Genomic DNA, 17,550 nt, shown 5'->3' on the forward strand with positions numbered 1-17,550 from the left:
GATTTACATTTTTTTAAACATAAGAATCAACTATGATTTTTAAGGCAGCATGTTAGTTCAAACACACTTTCAGGATGTGAGCCAGATGGTCTTACTGTAACTGATGCCTTATTTGGGTATTACTGATGCGTACATTCTCAGAATATCTGTTGGTCTGTTCAGGGAAAAGCTGTCTGTATGACGCTGTCTCGCTTTGACTAAACCAGATGGCGTACTCCTGCTACGTGACCAGAGCTGAGTGAGGCACAGACAGGGTTCTGGCGCCCCCTGGTGGATAACTAAACAAAGAAATACTGTAAGTCACCTGTGACAGGGCATGTTTGATCATTTTGTCTGAATTTTATAAATGCAACCTACAGAAGGCGCTGATGGGTAAACTGTATTTCTAACATAAATATTAAATATGCAGACACACACGGTCAGTTCTTTATGGATTTGACGGGTGAACCGCCTCACACTAACCTGCTACAAGGCCTTCGCTTTACAGCACCTCACTGAGCTAACCAGCAAACTAGCCAAACCCCACTGAGCTTACCAGCAAACTAGCCAAACCTCACTGAGCTAACCAGCAAACTAGCCAAACCTCACTGAGCTAACCAGCAAACTAGCCAAACCCCACTGTGCTAACCAGCAAACTAGCCAAACCTCACTGTGCTTACCAGCAAACTAGCCAAACCTCACTGAGCTAACCAGCAAACTAGCCAAACCTCACTGAGCTAACCAGCAAACTAGCCAAACCTCACTGTGCTAACCAGCAAACTAGCCAAACCCCACTGAGCTTACCAGCAAACTAGCCAAACCTCACTGTGCTTACCAGCAAACTAGCCAAACCTCACTGAGCTAACCAGCAAACTAGCCAAACCTCACTGAGCTAACCAGCAAACTAGCCAAACCCCACTGAGCTTACCAGCAAACTAGCCAAACCTCACTGTGCTTACAAGCAAACTAGCCAAACCCCGCCGTGCTTACCAGCAAACTAGCAGAGGAACACTGTTTACCAGCAAACTAGCCAAACCTCACTGTGCTAACCAGCAAACTAGCCAAACCTCACTGAGCTAACCAGCAAACTAGCCAAACCCCACTGTGCTAACCAGCAAACTAGCCAAACCCCACTGTGCTAACCAGCAAACTAGCAGAGGAACACTGTTTACCAGCAAACTAGCCAAACCTCACTGTGCTAACCAGCAAACTAGCAGAGGAACACTGTGTTTACCAGCAAAATAGTAGAGCCACACCCGCAACAATAGAGGCTACTTTTGGCATATTTTCCCATCCAGTTATCTCAAAATCACGAGTTACTTATCTCAACAAAAGTTGCTTTCTCGTCATCATGGCTTGAGATCTCAGTATAACAAAAGCAATATTTAAACAAAGCAATTTCTACCTGAATTATAAATTTATACCTAGGATTAGGATCAGAGTAAGGATTAGGGTTAGCATCAGGGTTGGGATTAGGAATAGGATCAGCGCTCAGTGAGTCCCGTTCATGTGCTCACTTTATTCCTCTGAACATAAAATACAAACTGACCCTGAGAGGCAGAAAACTGAAACCCAGGAATTATTATTTCAGGCTTGATAAAAATAAATCCAATAATGGTGGCATTATAATAGCTGTAATCGCATAAATTGTTAGACTGAAGTATGAGTTAAATAGGCATTTTGAGGGAAGGAAATGTTATAAAGGAGGAGGAGGGTTGCTTGGCTTTTATCATGGATATAAGCACTTAACTTCATTGCTCTTATAATCCCATTCAGTACTCGTACGGTGAGAGGTAATTACTGTGCACTAAGTGGTTCTGCAGAGCACCAACCTTCATTTGAAGCACTTTTGCTTTCCTACCAGCAGAGGGCACTGTCCAGAACAGGACATTCTGGTTCCTGCGCCAGGTTCTCATCCATTATAGTCTTTGTGTACAGGTGGGGTCTGCCACCGAGCATTAAACCAAGATAAACTTCACATAATTTTGACACAGGATGTGGGTTAAACCGGATTTTGTTTTGAATGTGCTGGATTAATTGTTTGGGGCAGACTGTACAAATTCATGCTGATCTATGTTTAAGCCCTGCTAGTGTACACTATGTCCTATCAGCACTGGACTGGAAGGACCAAAGTGCCATCAATACCAAGTCAGCCACATCACCACACAATGCATCACAAACAGCACATCACACACAGCGTACCACACACAATGCATCACAAACAGCACATCACAAACGGCACATCACACAGCGTGTCACACACAATGCATCACAAACAACACATCACACACAGCGTTTCACACAGCACATCACACACAGTACATCACACACAGCACATCACACACAGTACATCACAAACAGCACATCACACACAGCACATCACACACAGTACATCACAAACAGCACATCACACACAGCACATCACAAACAGCACATCACACACAGCACATCACAAACAGCACATCACACAGTGTGTCACACACAGCACATCACACACAGTGTCACACACAGCGTGTCACACACAGCACATCACAAACAGAACATCACACAGTGTGTCACATACAGCACATCCACACACAGCACAACACACACAGTGTGTCACACACAGCACATCACACACAATGCATCACAAACAGCACATCACACACAGCACATCCACACACAGTGAGTCATACACATCACAAACACACACAGCGTTTAATATAACCCAACACAGCTTCACACCACTAAACCACATCACATTTAATTTAACACAACATAGATTCACAACCATAAACTGCATTGCATTCAACATAACCCAATAGAGCTTCACACCACCAAACCACATTGCATTTAACTGAACTAAAACTAAACTACATCATATTCAATGTAACCCAACACAGCTTCTCAACCCTAAACCACAGGGCATTTAATACTGCCTAAGTGGGCTGTGTAGTATGGGAGGTCATTTGGAAAGAGCTGGTAGATTACCTGCTGTAAATGCTTCTAGACCACTTACAGGTACCAAACAGAATACCTCCACATTACACAATCAGACAGGAAGACGAAAACAAAAACAGAGGAGATTCAATATTAATATTTCAGAAGCTCCAGCATTAATACTGCATGTGCTTGTATATTTGCTCAGAACATAGAGAAAAAATCAGCTGGGGAGCCTGACACTTGGCAACCAGGCAGGTACAAAACATGCATAAATACAGTACATTAGAAATCCTCACATTAGAGTTCACAACTAGGCTTCTGTACTGCTCACTACACACTAGCCTGTAGACTGCTCCTCACACACACCAGCCTGTAGACTGCTCCTCACACACACCAGCCCGTAGACTGTTCCTCACACACACCAGCCTGTAGACTGCTCCTCACACACACCAGCCTGTAGACTGCTAATCACATACACCAGCCTGTAGACTGCTCACCACACACACCAGCCCGTAGACTGCTCCTCACACACACCAGCCCGAAGCCTGCTCCTCACACACACCAGCCCGTAGACTACTCCTCACACACACTAGCCGGTAGACTGCTCACCACACACACCAGCCTGTAGACTGTTCCTCACACACACCAGCCTGTAGACTGCTCCTCACACACACCAGCCTGTAGACTTCTCCTCACAAACACCAGCCTGTAGACTGCTCATCACATACACCAGCCTGTAGACTGCTCACCAGACACACCAGCCCGTAGACTGCTCACCACACACACCAGCCTGTAGACTGTTCCTCACACACACCAGCCTGTAGACTGCTCCTCACACACACAAGTCTATAGACTGCTCCTCACACACACCAGCCTGTAGACTGCTCACCACACACCAGCCTGTAGACTGTTCCTCACACACCAGCCTGTAGACATCTCCTCACATACACCAGTCTGTAGACTGCTCCTCACACACACCAGCATGGAGACTGCTCCTCACACACACCAACCTGTAGACTTCTCACATACACCAGCCTGTAGACTGCTCCTTGCACACACTAGCCCGTAGACTGTTCCTCACACACACCAGCCTGTAGACTGCTCACCACACACACCAGCCTGTAGACTTCTCACCACACACACAAGCCTGTAGACTGCTCCTCACACACACACAGCCTGTAGACTGCTCCTGACAAACACCAGCCTGTAGACTGCTCACCACACACTAGTCTGTAGACTGCCCACTACACACAGCCTGTAGACTGCTCCTCACACACAGTCTGTAAACTGCTCCTGACAAACACCAGCCTGTAGACTTCTCACCACACACCAGGCCGTAGACTGCTCCTCACACACACCAGCATGGAGACTGTTCCTCACACACACCAGCCTGTAGACTGCTCACCACACACCAGTCTGTAGACTACTCCTCACACACACCAGCCTGCAGACTGCTCCTCACACACACCAGCATAGAGACTGCTCCTCACACACACCAGCCTGTAGACTACTCCTCACAGACACCAGCCTGTAGACTTCTCACCACACACCAGTCTGTAGACTGCTCCTCAAACACACCAGCATGGAGACTGCTCCTCACACACACCAGCAAGGAGACTGCTCCTCACACACACCAGCCTGCAGACTGCTCCTCACACACAAGCCTATAGACTGCTCCTCACTCATACCAGCCTGTAGACTGCTCCTTACAGACACTGGCCTGTAGACTCTGCAGATAAAGAGACATGCTCAGTTTTCTTTTATAATGGCCATTATAGCTGGGGGTAGCAGGGCCATTCTCTGAGACAGTAATTGCCCCTGGGATGTATCCAAATAATTCATTTTCTTATAAATAATACATCATGTGCATGTCAATGACTACACTGCTGCTACTGCAGTCATTCCGCTGCACAGACTCAGACTCCATTACATGACTGCATCAGCCCAGCACAGCGAACACAGTATATCATTTCAGGGAAGCATATTCACAAATCACCAAGGCTTTCATAAATTATGCAAAATCACACACTGCATTGAGCAATAAAGATTCAACCGTCATTAAATGCAATTCATTCAACTGTGTTTGAAGCAAAGTAACCCAACCCTTTCTGAGCTTGTTTAGCAGTTTTGTCTATTCAGATTACAGCTTAGATTGTGCTGCAGGTCAGGGTGACAGATGCTCCTTAAAGACAGAGAGACAGTGCCGTTGCATTTGGGGCATATGCTGGCCGACTGGGTTGGGGGGGTGTTGGGGGGTTATACTGAAAACCTGGCTGCCCATCTAAATGAGCGGCCCTGCACCAGCTCCCCATGCCCCCCAGGACCTCAGCACCAGCCCACAGGAAAGCAGAACCCAGCAGGCCCAGGCTGAGGCAGATCCCAGTAGGCCCAGATTGAAGCAGAACCCAGTAGGGCCAGGGTGAAGCAGACCCCAGTAGGGCCAGGTTGAAGCAGACCCCAGTAGGGCCAGGTTGAAGCAGACCCCAGTAGGCTCAGGTTGAAGCAGACCCCAGTAGGGCCAGGTTGAAGCAGACCCCAGTAGGCTCAGGTTGAAGCAGACCCCAGTAGGGCCAGGTTGAAGCAGACCCCAGTAGGGCCAGGTTGAAGCAGACCCCAGTAGGGCCAGGTTGAAGCAGACCCCAGTAGGGCCAGGTTGAAGCAGACCCCAGTAGGCTCAGGTTGAAGCAGACCCCAGTAGGTCCAGGTTGAAGCAGACCCCAGTAGGCTCAGGTTGAAGCAGACCCCAGTAGGGCCAGGTTGAAGCAGACCCCAGTAGGCTCAGGTTGAAGCAGACCCCAGTAGGGCCAGGTTGAAGCAGACCCTAGTAGGGCCAGGGTGAAGCAGACCCCAGTAGGGCCAGGGTGAAGCAGACCCCAGTAGGGCCAGGGTGAAGCAGACCCTAGTAGGGCCAGGTTGAAGCAGACCCCAGTAGGCCCAGGTTGAAGCAGACCCCAGTAGGGCCAGGTTGAAGCAGACCCTAGTAGGGCCAGGTTGAAGCAGACCCCAGTAGGGCCAGGTTGAAGCAGACCCCAGTAGACCCAGGCTGAAGAAGTGCCCTCAAACCACTGCAGTTACGTTCTGTGTGCTGGAGAAGACCCACTCCTCTCATTTGAATACATTTGCATGTATTGCTGATGCCCCTCCCCCACCCCCTTCCCACAAATGGGTGTCTCGGTGACATCTTTAATTTGTCACACAAATGACGGTCACCTAGCAACTGGAAAATGGCTTGTATTAATAAGGATATGTGTTCCTACAGACAAGAAATTTCATTTTAATTAGTTGTCATTGGCAACAATAGCAGTAGGTTTGTATGAAATGACATCATCACTGCAACATCCATGAAGAGAGCTTCCAGTTACATCAGGGCTCATTACCTGTATGGTGAACTAAAGCCTAATAAACCCTGAACCCTTTACCTGTCTGGAGCTCCGAACCCTAATAAAACCTGAACCCTTTACCTGTCTGGAGCTCCGAACCCTAATAAACCCTGAACCCTTTACCTGTCTGGAGCTCCGAACCCTAATAAACCCTGAACCCTTTACCTGTCTGGAGCTCCGAACCCTAATAAACCCTGAACCCTTTACCTGTCTGGAGCTCCAAACTCTAATAAACCCTGGGACCCTTTACCTGTATGGGACACAGAACCAAAATAAAACCTGGGACCCTTTACCTGTATGGGACACAGAACCATAATAAAACCTGGGACCCTTTACCTGTATGGGGTATTGAACCCTAATAAAACCTGGGACCCTTTACCTGTATGGGACACTGAACCCTAATAAAACCTGGGACCCTTTTTTCTGCTGTGCAGCTCATATTGGTACAGGGTTCAGCTGAAACTCTCATAGAACGACCCATTTGCATGTCACAACAATGAATGAAATGTCATTGAATCATTTTTATTAAGATGCTACTATTAAATGACTGTAATCTACTGATGTCCACAGTGTTTACCTTTCATTAATGATATAGTGGCATAGCTGATTATCTTGAGCAATTTCAGGTTAATAAAAGAACATGGCCTTAGGCCTGCCTCATTGCTGTGCTTTAAATTCATTGGACAGGTGAACCCTGCCCCGCCAACAAACCTCAGCCAGCCGCACAGCAGCACTCACACAGAAACTAAAGCATATTGCGTGACTAACTCTCCCAGGCCCATCTTGAGCTGACCTGCCGTGGACATTCACATCCTGCACAAGGGAATATTTTTATCTGCTGCTGTCATCCAGAAGCTAAAATCAAGCAAAAAGCTTGATTTTCCAAGATACTAAATATGACACAGTATTTATTCTTGTAAAATAGACTGTCAACATATTTATCTTGAACTCAATTTCTATGCCTTAAACAATGAAAAAAACCACAGGAGGGGATAAATCTTGGTTGGTAAAAGTGTGATTTTATTTGACTGTAAATTGCGTTACAGTTTTATTTCACTGTACGTTTTATTTTATTTTTTTACATATAACACTAACTCCTCCCTCTAATAATTTATCACACTGAAATAGCTTTCAGTATTGTGGTATGACTTTATAAATAATATACAGTTTATAGTGATCACTAAAGTTATTTCAGTATGTCTTTTCTGACATGTTCTATTTATCGTTTTAGTGATATTTTAATTTAAGCTCCGGTGATTCCTCCACCTTGCCTGCTCTGGCTCTGTCTCTCCCTGCCTCTCTTTCTCTGTTTTCTGGAACGCAATATTCCAGTTTGAAGGCAGCTCCGGTAAAAATCCCAGCAAGGGTTAAATCTCTCCGTGTTGCCATGGAGACTATGACAGGCCCTCTGTGCCAGTGACCTGACAGCAGTCTGGAGCTAGAGGGGGAGGGCCGAAGAAACACACTTGCTGCTCATTGGTCAGATAGGTCACATGGTATGCTTTTGGAATGCTAATGCAGGATTTTTTTCCCTCTCTCTCTCGCTCGCTCGCTCTGCTCCTCCTGGGCTGTTTCGAGCTGTCGGGCTGAAGGAGACCCAGATATGGTGTAGGATATCAGAGCAGAAAGCAGAACCTGCAGGCAAGGAGGGAGTCCAGGCCTGGGAGAAAGGTATGGAGGAGAGGGCTTTTCTTATTGGGGGGAGGGGGGGGGGGGGGCACATGTACTCCCAGTTCCTGTAGCCTTCCTGATGTGGCTTTCTGAGTGTCTGTGTGTGCGTCTGTGTGTGTGTGTGTGTGTGTGTGGGAGTGAGAGAGAGAGAGAGAGAGAGAGAGAGAGAAATAGTCAGCATGCATGCGAGATATTTGTAAGGAGGGTCACTATACTGTCTGTCTCTCAGAATACAGATCCCAAAATGCAGCTACACACCAGCACACAAACACACACGCACAAACACGCATACACAAACACACACACTAACACACAAACACACGCACACTGACACACAAACACACAAACACGTACACACACACACGCACACACATGCACACGCACGCACGCACACACACACACACACACACTAATTTATGGCATAAATTCCTGAACAAAGGCATTTCCCCAGACTGTGGGAGGGGATGATTATCAGGTTTTGTGTGGTTTTGCCTGCACAGGTGGAGTGTGTTTATGGTGTGCTCAGCGACACGCGTGGCTTATCCACCCACCCCCCCCCACCCCCGACGAGGGGGGGCTACATCCCCAGGGTCAGCCCCTCCAGGCTGGATGAATGGTGACAAGTGTAGCACATTGTTATTGTGTGTTGTAAGGACAGGCAGGAATCTACCCACGCTCCCCCCCACCCCCACCCCCACCCACACCCCCCCCCCACCCCCCCCGCCTGGTGACCCAAATGAAAACACAGCATCCGGCTTCGCGGTGTGGCAATGGCATAGCATGGGGCAGTGCGGGGTTGTATGAGGCAGTGCGGGGTTGTATGAGGCAGTGTGGTGTTGTATAGGGTGGTGTGGTGTTGTATGGTGCTGTATGGGGTGGTGCGGTGCTGTATAGGGTGGTGTGGTGCTGTATGAGACGGTGTGGTGCTGTATGAGATGGTGTGGTGCTGTATGAGATGGTGTGGTGTAGTATGGGGTGGTGTGGTGTTGTATAGGGTGGTGTGGTGCTGTATGGGGTGGTGTGGTGCTGTATGGGGTAGTGTGGTGCTGTATAGGGTAGTGTGGTGCTGTATGGGGTGGTGTGGTGCTGTATAGGGTGGTGTGGTGCTGTATGGGGTGGTGTGGTGTAGTATGGGGTGGTGTGGTGTTGTATGAGATGGTGTGGTGTAGTATGGGGTGGTGTGGTGTTGTATAGGGTGGTGTGGTGCTGTATGGGGTGGTGTGGTGCTGTATGGGGTAGTGTGGTGCTGTATAGGGTAGTGTGGTGCTGTATGGGGTGGTGTGGTGCTGTATAGGGTGGTGTGGTGCTGTATGGGGTGGTGTAGTGTTGTATAGGGTGGTGTGGTGTTGTATGGTGTTGTATAGGGTGGTGTGGTTTGTATGGGGTGGTGTGGTGCTGTATGGGGTGGTGTGGTGTTGTGTGGTGTTGTTTGGGGTGGTGTGGTGTTGTAAGGGGTGGTGTGGTGCTGTATGGGGTGGTGTGGTGTTGTGTGGTGTTGTTTGGGGTGGTGTGGTGTTGTACGGGGTGGTGTGGTGTTGTGTGGTGTTGTATGGGGTGGTGTGGTGCTGTATGGGGTGGTGTGGTGTTGTGTGGTGTTGTATGGGGTGGTGTGGTGCTGTATGGGGTGGTGTGGTGTTGTGTGGTGTTGTTTGGGGTGGTGTGGTGCTGTATGGGGTGGTGTGGTGTTGTGTGGTGTTGTATGGGGTGGTGTGGTGTTGTATAGGGTGGTGTGGTGCTGTATGGGGTGGTGTGGTGTTGTATAGGGTGGTGTGGTGTTGTATGGTGTTGTATGGGGTGGTGTGGTGCTGTATAGGGTGGTGTGGTGTTGTATGGGGTGGTGTGGTGCTGTATGGGGTGGTGTGGTGCTGTATAGGGTAGTGTGGTGCTGTATGGGGTGGTGTGGTGTTGTATAGGGTGATGTGGTGCTGTATAGGGTGGTGTGGTGCTGTATGGGGTGGTGTGGTGCTGTATGGGGTGGTGTGGTGTTGTATGGGGTGGTGTGGTGTTGTATAGGGTGGTGTGGTGCTGTATAGGGTGGTGTGGTGCTGTATGGGGTGGTGTGGTGCTGTATGGGGTGGTGTGGTGCTGTATAGGGTGGTGTGGTGCTGTATAGGGTGGTGTGGTGCTGTATGGGGTGGTGTGGTGCTGTACAGGGTGGTGTGGTGCTGTATGGGGTGGTGTGGTGTTGTGTGGTGTTGTATAGGGTGGTGTGGTGTTGTATGGTGCTGTATGGGGTGGTGCGGTGCTGTATAGGGTGGTGTGGTGCTGTATGGGGTGGTGTGGTGCTGTATGGGGTGGTGTGGTGCTGTATAGGGTGGTGTGGTGCTGTACAGGGTGGTGTGGTGCTGTATAGGGTGGTGTGGTGCTGTACAGGGTGGTGTGGTGCTGTATGGGGTGGAGTGGTGTTGTGTGGTGTTGTATAGGGTGGTGTGGTGTTGTATGGTGCTGTATGGGGTGGTGCGGTGCTGTATAGGGTGGTGTGGTGCTGTATTGGGTGGTGTGGTGCTGTATGGGGTGGTGTGGTGCTGTATGGGGTGGTGTGGTGCTGTATAGGGTGGTGTGGTGCTGTATGGGGTGGTGTGGTGCTGTATAGGGTGGTGTGGTGCTGTATTGGGTGGTGTGGTGCTGTATGGGGTGGTGTGGTGCTGTATAGGGTGGTGTGGTGCTGTATGGGGTGGTGTGGTGCTGTATAGGGTGGTGTGGTGCTGTACAGGGTGGTGTGGTGCTGTATAGGGTGGTGTGGTGCTGTACAGGGTGGTGTGGTGCTGTATAGGGTGGTGTGGTGCTGTATGGGGTGGTGTGGTGCTGTATGGGGTGGTGTGGTGCTGTATGGGGTGGTGTGGTGCTGTATTGGGTGGTGTGGTGCTGTATGGGGTGGTGTGGTGCTGTATAGGGTGGTGTGGTGCTGTATGGGGTGGTGTGGTGCTGTATGGGGTGGTGTGGTGCTGTATGGGGTGGTATGGTGCTGTATGGGGTGGTGTGGTGCTGTATAGGGTGGTGTGGTGCTGTATGGGGTGGTGTGGTGCTGTATAGGGTGGTGTGGTGCTGTATAGGGTGGTGTGGTGCTGTACAGGGTGGTGTGGTGCTGTTGTGTGGTGTTGCGTGGTGTTTCGGAGCAATGCTGGCGTCCTGCTGTGCACATCCAGAGGTGTGAATCCCCACCTCTGACCTCCTGCCCATTGGCCAGGCCGGTGCTGCGCGGTGGTTTGGGAACTGGGCTGGCACACAGAGGGCCGCAGCTTTGAACCCAAAAAGCGAAATTATAGTGTAATTATATTGTAACCTTGAGGAAAAGGTCCTTCCATATCAAGCTGTTTAGCTGCACAGAATAAGACCATTGGAGGCTTTGGTTGGAGCACATCTATTATTATTATTATTGTTATTATCAATCCATCCATCCATTATCTCCACCCGCTTATCCTGGGCAGGGTTGTGGGGGGTGCTGGAGCCTATCCCAGTGTGCAGGAATAGACCCTGGACAGGCCATCAATCTATCACACATACCATTCACTCACACACTCATACCTATGGGCAATTTAGGGTCTCCAATCTGCCTACCTGCTTGTTTTTGGACTGTGGGAGGAAACCAAAGTACCCAGAGGAAACCCACGCGGACACGGGGAGAGTATGCAATCTCCACACAGAAAGGTCCCAAGCCGAGATTTGCACTCACAACCTTCTTGCTGTGAGGCAACAGTGCTACCCACTGCACCACCATGCCACCATATTATTATTATTATTATTATTATTTTCTAACTCTTTGCAATTGCCTGACTTCCCCTATTCTCTTCACACCAAGTACCACAGACACAAACCCCCTTAATTCCACCATACCCACAATGCACCACAGCTGGCATACTTGCTCTGTGTAAGGCTGTGTCAATAGGCTGCAGTGCACTTACACAGGACACAAATGAAGAGCCCCTCACTCTGCACATGCTCTCTCTCATATCGTCCTCAGTGTGGGGAAATGGTGATGAGTGCAGGAGTCACTGCTAGCCTCGCTGCACATCAGGTTTATAGCCGGGTTCAGCCAAACAGGATATTTCCCCAGGGTCCCCTAACTGAAGCGCAGTGGCAACGCAGAGGCACAAAGCCCTTGGGGAGGAGGAGGAGGGTGATCCCGAACGTGTGCAGATACAAAGAGTCGTCAGTGACCTCTGACCTTTCAGGAAACGTCACACTCAAGTCTGAGGACCTGCAGTCTGCTCACTGTGTGAGTGATGGAGCCAGAGCAGGAAACCCCAGCCTGACACGCGTTAGACACACACACACTCACAGACACAGTCATAGACACACACACACACACACACACGCACACGCACAGTCACTCATATACATACACACACACGCCCACACGCAAACACACTCATACACACACACACTCATAGACACACACACATGCCCACACACACACACCATACACACACAGGCGCACACACATATACGCGCACACACACACACTCATACACACACACACACTCGCCCACACACACACACACCATACACACACACACACACACACACACTCATAGACACACACACACGCACACACACGCCCACATACCATACACACACACACACATATATGCGCACACACACTCATACACACACTCGCCCACACACACACACTAAGACACACACACACACACACGCGCACACACATATACGCGCACACACACACACTCATACACACAGACACACACACACACACACACGCCCACACACCATACACACACACACGCACACACATATGCGCACACACACACACACTCATACACACACACACACTCAGACACACACACACGCACACACACGCCCACACGCATACACACCATACACACACATGCCCACACACCACAGACACGCCCACACGCACACACAGCATAGACACAAACACATACACACACGCCCACACACCATACTCACACACACTAATAGACACACACACGCGCACACACGTCCACACGCATACACACCATACACACATACACACACACACACTCGTAGACACACACACACACACACACACACACGCCCACACACCATAGACACGCACACACACCGTAGACACACGCACACACACACACTATTGTTGAGGTAACAGACAGCCAGTACACAGTTCCCAGTGTCTTAGTGTAGTAACTCCTGCTGTGATGGAGTGCACACTGATGGAGTGCACACAGTGATGGAGTGCACACTGATGGAGTGCACACTGAGGTGCTCTCTGTCAGCCCTCTTTGAGGTGTGCAGGTTCAGGAGTCAAATCCATCACCCTGTGAAAACAATAACAGATGGGCTATTGCTTTTTTTTTTTTTTTTTAACCAAATAGTTCCGTAACGATGTGAATGAAAAGCAGCGATTAGAAGCTTCTGAGTAAAACATACTGAGCCCCTGGGGCTGAACTCAGAGAAAGGAGTACGAGCTGAAAATCAGTCACAGAGAGGAGAGGCAAGCCCTCGTACCCGGGGCCAGCTCTACACGACGGGCCTAGAGTTCATTCCCATCCTGCCACTTCTGGGAGTAATGGTGCTGATATATGGATATGCAGATATATGGATATTACCCCTCAGTGTCTCTCAGTTACAGGGTCTGCAGCGGGGGGAGGGGGGGGGGGGGGGGGGTGGGGGGGCGGGGGTCACAGAGCCATCCTGATATGCAAACTAAAGGAATACAATGCAGGCAATTCCTGCTGCGAGGGGGTGGGGTGAAGGGGTAAATGTGCTGTTTCTTATGAGGGGGAAAGCTCCCCCCCTCACCGCCCTCCCCCACCCCCCATACCACATCATCAAAAGACTATATTCATTTATTCTCTCATTGTGGGTTAATCCCGCACCCCCCCCCCCCCCCCCGTGCACGGACCCCTCCCTCGGGAGACCGGTCTTCATTACTGCTCTCCGTGGGAAGGGGGGGGCAGCGGCTCAGAGCCCTCATTATCACCCCCGGGGGCTTCAGCAGGCTCCTCCTTCCAGGCGTCCTCCCCGGGCAAGAAGGTGGGGTTAAGTGGAACCCGAGGCTCACCCTGCTGGAGGCTCAGTGTACTGGAGGCTGACTCTGCTGGGGGCTGACTGTGCTAGGGGGGTGACTCTGCTGGGGGGGTGACTCTGCTGGGGGCTCACTGTGCTGGGGGGGTGACTGTGCTGGGGGATGACTCTGCTGGGGGATGTCTCTGCTGGGGGCTCACTGTGTGCTGGGGGATGACTCTGCTGGGGGGGCTGACTCTGCTGGGGGATGACTCTGCTGGGGGCTCACTGTGCTGGGGGGGTGACTGTGCTGGGGCTGACTCTGCTGGGGGCTCACTGTGCTGGGGGATGTCTCTGCTGGGGGCTCACTGTGCTGGGGGCTGAGTGTGCTGGGGTCTGACCCTGTGAGGGGCTCACTGTACTGGGGGCTCAGTGTGCTGGGGTCTGACCCTGTGAGGGGCTCACTGTACTGGGGATGACTGTGCTGGGGGATGACTCAGCTGGGGGCTCACTGTGCTGGGGGCTCAGTGTGCTGGGGGCTGACTCAGCAGGGGGCTCACTGTGTGCTGGGGGCTGACTCTGCTGGGGGTGACTGTGCTGGGGGGGTGACTCTGCTGGGGGCTCACTGTGTGCTAGGGAGCTGACTCTGCTGGGGGCTCACTGTGCTGGGGGTTCACTGTGTGCTGGGGACTCACTCTGCTGGGGGATGACTGTGCTGGGGGCTCACTGCTTGGGGCTGACTCTGTTGGGGGCTGACTGTGCTGGGGGCTCACTGTCCTGGGGGCTCACTGTGCTGGGGCTCACTGTGCTGGGGACTGACTGTGCTGGGGCTCACTGTCCTGGGGGCTCACTGTGCTGGGGCTCACTGTGCTGGGGACTGACTGTGCTGGGGGTCAGTGTGCTGGGGACTGACTGTGCTGGGGACTGACTGTGCTGGGGGTCAGTGTGCTGGGGACTGACTGTGCTGGGGGCTAACTGCTTGGGGAAGACTCTGCTGGGGGCTCACTGTGCTGGGGACTCACTCTGCTGGGGATGACTGTGCTGGGGGCTCACTGCTTGGGGCTGACTGTGCTGGGGGGATCACTGTACTGGGGCCGACTGTGCTGGGGCTCACTGTCCTGGGGGCTCACTGTGCTGGGGGTCAGTGTGCTGGGGCTCACTGTGCTGGGGACTGACTGTGCTGGGGGTCAGTGTGCTGGGGACTGACTGTGCTGGGGGCTAACTGCTTGGGGAAGACTCTGCTGGGGGCTCACTGTGCTGGGGGCTGACACTGCTGGGGGCTCAGCTCCCCACAGCTCCCCACTGCACCTCACAGCTCCCTACTGCTCCCCACAGCTCCACACTGTTCCCCACTGCTCCCCACAGCTCCCTACTGCTCCCCACAGCTCAGCTCCCCACTGCTCCCCACAGCTCACTACAGCTCCCCACAGCTCCCTACTGCTCCCCACAGCTCCTCACAGCTCCCTACTGCTCCCCACAGCTCCACACTGTTCCCCACTGCTCCCCACAGCTCCCTACTGCTCCCCACAGCTCAGCTCCCCACTGCTCCCCACAGCTCACTACAGCTCCCCACAGCTCCCTACTGCTCCCCACAGCTCACTACAGCTCCCCACAGCTCCCTACTGCTCCCCACAGCTCCCCACAGCTCCCTACTGCTCCCCACAGCTCAGCTCCCCACTGCTCCCCACAGCTCCCTACTGCACCCCACTGCTCCTCACATCTCAGCTCCCCACAGCTCCCCACTGCACCCTACAGCTCAGCTCCCCACAGCTTCCCACTGCTCCCCACATCTCCCCACAGCTCCCACTGCTCCCCACAGCTTCCCACATCTCCCCACAGCTCCCACTGCTCCCCACTGCTCCTCACATCTCAGCTCCCCACATCTGCCCACAGCTCCCACAACTCCCACTGCTCCCCACTGCTCCTCACATCTCAGCTCCCCACATCTGCCCACAGCTCCCACAGCTTCCCACTGCTCCCCACATCTCCCCACAGCTCCCACTGCTCCCCACTGCTCCTCACATCTCAGCTCCCCACATCTTCCCACAGCTCCCACAGCTTCCCACTGCTCCCCACATCTCCTCACAGCTCAGCTCCCCACAACTGCCCACATTTCCCCACAGCTCCCACTGCTCCCCACAGCTCCCTACTGCTCCCCACAGCTCAGCTCCCCACTGCCCCACACTGTTTCCCACTGCTCTCCACAGCTCCCTACTGCACCCCACAGCCCTCTACAGCTCCCCAGTGCTCCGCACAGCTCCTCATCTCATAAGCCTCCAGCTCCACATGTTGTCCAGTTTTCACAAATTCTAAATCTGGCAACCCTATATGTGAAGCTCCATGTTTTCATATCTTTATACTCAGCAATGCAGGAGCAAAACTCAAACATTAGCATATGATTATGAACAGATGATAAATCATATTAAGTTATCTGACACTATATTTAAACTGACAGAATTTCAGATATTTTTCAAAAAGAGGCTGTTTAACTGCTTTAGAACACGTGACCAATTCTCTCACAGGGGAATCCTAATAATATTCCACTGCACGTCCGGGTTATTAACACACACTCTCATCATAAAGTCTATTTTCTCTGGGTATCTGAATAGTGGTTGGAATGCGTTCTCCCCAGAGCTGAACAGACGAGGTTAACTGTGAGGAGCGGTCCCCAGCGCCAGCTCCCTCAGACTCACATTCCCAGTGCTCCCCCCCACCGTTCCCTCCCCATGGTCCCCAGCGCCAGCTCCCTCAGACTCACATTCCCAGTGCCCCCCCCCCCCCCCCCCGTTCCCTCCCCATGGTCCCCAGTGCCAGCTCCCTCAGACTCACATTCCAGTGCTCCCCCCCACCATTCCCTCCCCATGGTCCCCAGCGCCAGCTCCCTCAGACTCACATTCCCCGGGCCCCCCCCCCCCCCGTTCCCTCCCCATGGTCCCCAGCGCCAGCTCCCTCAGACTCACATTCCCAGTGCACCCCCCCACCCACCGTTCCCTCCCCATGGTCCCCAGCGCCAGCTCCCTCAGACTCACATTCCCAGTGCTCCCCCCCACCGTTCCCTCCCCATGGTCCCCAGCGCCAGCTCCCTCAGACTCACATTCCCAGTGCCCCCCCCCCCCCGTTCCCTCCCCATGGTCCCCAGTGCCAGCTCCCTCAGACTCACATTCCCAGTGCCCCCCCCCCCCCCTCGTTCCCTCCCCATGGAAACTCAGGTGCTCTCCTCAGCAGTGCAGCCTCGCAGACCCACATGGGCAGACAGCCTCGCCCATCATAATTGATCTCCTGTTTCTTCCTGAGACTCGTGGCTCCACTCCACCTCTGAAAGTAGCTAATCTATATGCTAATGAGCGGATTGCAATCAATGAACTGCATGCTTGCCTGGGCCCAATCAATACAATATTACAGACGAGTGAGATACGTTCATTACACAGGGCCACTCAGACAGATGAAATGGATGGATTTTTAATGTGCAGATGGAGCAGATAAGTGCCTTTGTTTGTCAGCTCAGATTTATTTATTTATTTCTTTATTTATTTACATCGGTTGTACATTACGGAGGCCTCTCGCCCAATGCATGCTGGGATAGGCTGCAGCACCCCCTGACCCTGCCCAGGATAAGTGGGTATAGATAATGGAT

At 52.0% G+C, this 17,550-nt stretch overlaps 1 protein-coding gene across 2 annotated transcripts in view; it reads left to right on the forward strand.

Annotated features, from left to right (window-relative positions):
- The first annotated feature begins 7,804 nt into the window (after positions 1-7,804).
- Positions 7,805-17,550, forward strand: part of phc2b (polyhomeotic homolog 2b (Drosophila)) — a 39,332-nt gene continuing 29,586 nt past the window's right edge. For both annotated transcript variants that reach the window (XM_035387942.1, XM_035387944.1), the window contains exon 1: positions 7,805-7,952. The gene's annotated coding sequence lies outside the window, so the exon portion shown is untranslated. The remainder of the gene's footprint in view (positions 7,953-17,550) is intronic.

The sequence above is a fragment of the Anguilla anguilla genome, chromosome 13 (genome assembly GCF_013347855.1).
Source record: "Anguilla anguilla isolate fAngAng1 chromosome 13, fAngAng1.pri, whole genome shotgun sequence".
In the NCBI taxonomy this organism is placed as follows: domain Eukaryota; kingdom Metazoa; phylum Chordata; class Actinopteri; order Anguilliformes; family Anguillidae; genus Anguilla; species Anguilla anguilla.